The 3,740-nt window shown below is 36.5% G+C and overlaps 1 protein-coding gene across 1 annotated transcript in view; it reads right to left on the reverse strand.

Annotated features, from left to right (window-relative positions):
* LOC106883050 (histamine H2 receptor-like) overlaps window positions 1-3,740 on the reverse strand; it is a 65,092-nt gene that overhangs the window by 35,967 nt on the left and 25,385 nt on the right. The window lies entirely within an intron of this gene.

Raw genomic sequence — 3,740 nt, forward strand, 5'->3', positions numbered from 1 at the left:
ATATATATATATATATATATACACATATATGACGGACCTCTTTCAGTTTCCGTCTACCAAATGCACTCACAAGGCTTTGGTTGGCCCGAGGCTATAGAAGAAAACATCTCCTCAAGGTACCACGCAATGAGACTAAACTGAGAACCATATTTCTGCATCAAAATAAGAACATGCATAAATGCACAATCTCCACTGGTTTCACTAGTAAATGTTAACTCAATATATTACTTAGACGTTATCCAGACAGCACCATCTTGTCTACGCTTGTTGGTACTCAAACTAGTTAATTAACATTGCCCAGTCTTGCTGGTTAGTGGCTCATTTGACATCACCGCAGACTTGGTCAGCGAAACTTGTAAGGTGGTAGAAAACCTGTGACAAGTCGCGGCTATGATGCATGTTCGATTAATGATTGAACAATTAACTTTAGATAATTTCGATGCTTAATTAATTAATGATCAAGAACGATTAGGTTTTGCTTTAACCTGAAACCGGAGCATCAGATGGTCAAGCTAATTTGATACGAGACAACTTGAGAAATCAGTGGCTCGTATCTTACCAACAGCATGCAATGTTCCTGTGGCGTACATTTAAGCTAAACGGCCAGTCCATCAGCCTATGAATATGTACCACAGAATCTCTTAAATTAACACCCATTGCTAAGTCCTGTTCGTTAAGTGAGTATAGTTTGAAGAAGGATTAACTTCTCCATGGCATCTAGCCTTACGAACACAAAAATCGAATTAATCAAAGGTGCCCCTATTGATTCAGTGAGTTTTAAGAGGTACCATATTATCCACACTAATAATCTATTCTGTAAAAAAATATAGGGATCTTTTTTAAAACGGGGGCCACATTTTTCATTAACGAAACACTTTGAAACTTGGATCACTGGTAGAATGTGTCATATAAAACATCTTTTTCTCTTAGTCTTCTTAAAAAAAAAAGAAATCCATAAATTATTCCATGTTAAAGTTGTCGTATTTCTGTAATTTCAACCAATCACTGACGTCCATTCAGCCGATATACATTAAGTGCCGACTACATAAACAAACGATTCTGAAACAATTAACCCTAACCCTAACCCTAACTCTAACCCTAACCCTAACCCTAGGGTTAGAGTTAGGGTTAGGGTTAGGGTTAGGGTTAGGGTTAGGGTTAAAGCAAATTTAAAATGAAAAAAGCAAATAAAACGAAGAATCGTTTGTTTATGTAGTCGGCACTTAATGTATATCGGCTGAATGGACGTCAGTGATTGGTTGAAATTATCGAAATAAGACAATTTTTTACATGAAATAAATTCGAATACAAAAATATTTTTCTGTTCTATAACACAAAATAGATAAGTATACGAAGTTTGAAAGTCTTTCGGTACCAAAAGCACTACGTAAAACATTAATGAAAAATGTGACCCCCGTTTTAAAAAAGATCCAAATATAGATAGTATCTACACACAACAATCAACGATGTTTTATATTATAAATATTCGTATATCAGGAAAAATAGGTCGTTATGTTGATAAGTCCTAATCCCTTATTCAAAATATTCTGTGTCGGTCATTAATAGAATTTAGCTCTTCCTACTCTGCTAACGTAAGTAGAAAACGGTCTGCTCTTACAAATCGTCGTTAACGCTGGTAATAGATTGGGTACTTATATACACTTAAGAAACTACTCGGTCATAGAAAACACGTTCAATTTAACTGTCTGAATACAATTGAGCCAAACAGATAAATGTTTATGAATCGAATATGTCGATGGCTGTTACATTTTGATATTTCGAGTGGCTGTCAAGGTCAGTTCGGTGCAGAAAACGACAAACGATGGTTCTATAGTGAATTTGCCTAGCATTGGCATTATCTTAGATACTCAGAGTTGCTCATATTCAAATTAGGTACAAGCATGAGTCGTGGGTATTTTTCCATATCCATTGTTAAGACTCTGAGCAAGAACAGTGCTGCTGCAACTGCTGGTGAACTCGGGAAACTGATGATAGCACCGGATACATGGCGCACCTCTGTCATCATGTCCGGCAGAAGTGCAAATTGTAGTCGACAAAAGTGAAATAAAAAATTTAAAAAAACTAAAATAACGCATGTTTTTGTTGTCTGGTGAGCCTTGATCGATCAGAGTCCGAGTCGTAACCATCCCATTTTATTTCAGACATAGTGTACATGTAACTATCTTATAGAGTAATATACTTTCGTTTTATTTCGAGACTGTTAGTTTATGCTTCGTTTATGTGGTTTTGGTTAACTATAATAATTGTTCTTTGAATCCGCTGAGTTTTAGGACTTTACTGTATAATGTTGCTGCCTTATCGAATAATTTTTTGTTGGATGACATTGCGGAAAATTACCAGGCTAGGTTACTAGCGAGGCCCATTATTTATCTTATGGACGATTTATGATAAAATAAGCACCATACATGGTGGACCTAGCCTATTCAAACTTCTGAATATTTACTTGCTTCAATCACACACAGAGATGTGTTTGCATGTGTGTGTATGTGCGTGTATCTGTCTGCCTATCTATGTATGTATACATGCATATGTATGCATGATTGAAGCACGCAAGTTTTCAAAGTTTTTAATCGATCATGTCGACGTCTAGTACTTATTTCATCGACCTCGAAAGAGTACAAAAGAGGAAAGTAATTCACGCGCGCACACACACACACACACACACACACACACACACACACACTCATTCATTAAAATATAATAGATAAATGTTATTACTTTTTCACGGCTCTTTCATGTTTTAATAAACCATTCTTTAGAAGCTGTGATTCGAATGGGAAAATAATATTTTCATTATTACTGTCTATAATACCTATTCTTGAAATTTAACTTGTTTCATTCATTGAAATTCCGCCATATTGGGGCTCCATATTCAGGGGTATTTATCAATAATATCGATCTTAGTGCTTATTGCAGCTTAGTATTATTATATTTCATCAAAGGCAGTGAGCTGGCACAATCGTTAGTACGCTGGACAAAATATTTGGCGGCATTTCGTCCGTCTTCACGTTCTGAGTTCAAATGCCACCGAGGTCGACTTTGCCTTTTATCTTTTCGGAGTCGATAAAATAAGTACCAGTTGAGCACTGGGGTCGATGTAGTCGACTTAACCCTTCTCTGAAATTGCTGGCCTTGCGCTAAAAATTGAAACTACTATCTTATTTCATCTGTTTACACAACTTTAACAACAACTAATTTTAAACCAGTGTAAGCAAAAACAGATATGAACAAACACACACACAAGCACACACATACGTATGAATATACCTACGTATGTACATATGTATATACACGCATGTACGTATGTATACATACGTATGTACTATGTACTATGCGTGTGTGAACGTATATACAAGGGTGAGTCAAAAAGTAATGCCATTTTGTTTAGGACAGGTATAATTACCAACACAGGAACATGCATCATACATCAAAATGAAGCTGATCCTCTGTGGATCACATCTATATTTCTCGACATAGTCACTGTTTCTCTCAATAGCAATGTTCCACCTTCGAATGAGAGCATGTATCCCTGCACCGTAAAATTCTGTTGACGGTTCTTTGAGCCACTTCTTCACTACAGTTTTCACTTCCTCGTCTCTGGAATAATGTTTGCCTCTCAAACCCTCTTTCATGGGGCCGAAAAGATGATAGTCCAGTGACGAGGAAATGAAAACTGTAGTGAAGAAGTGGCTCAAAGAACCGTCAACAGAATTTTACGG

This window comes from Octopus bimaculoides, chromosome 4 (assembly GCF_001194135.2).
Source record: "Octopus bimaculoides isolate UCB-OBI-ISO-001 chromosome 4, ASM119413v2, whole genome shotgun sequence".
In the NCBI taxonomy this organism is placed as follows: domain Eukaryota; kingdom Metazoa; phylum Mollusca; class Cephalopoda; order Octopoda; family Octopodidae; genus Octopus; species Octopus bimaculoides.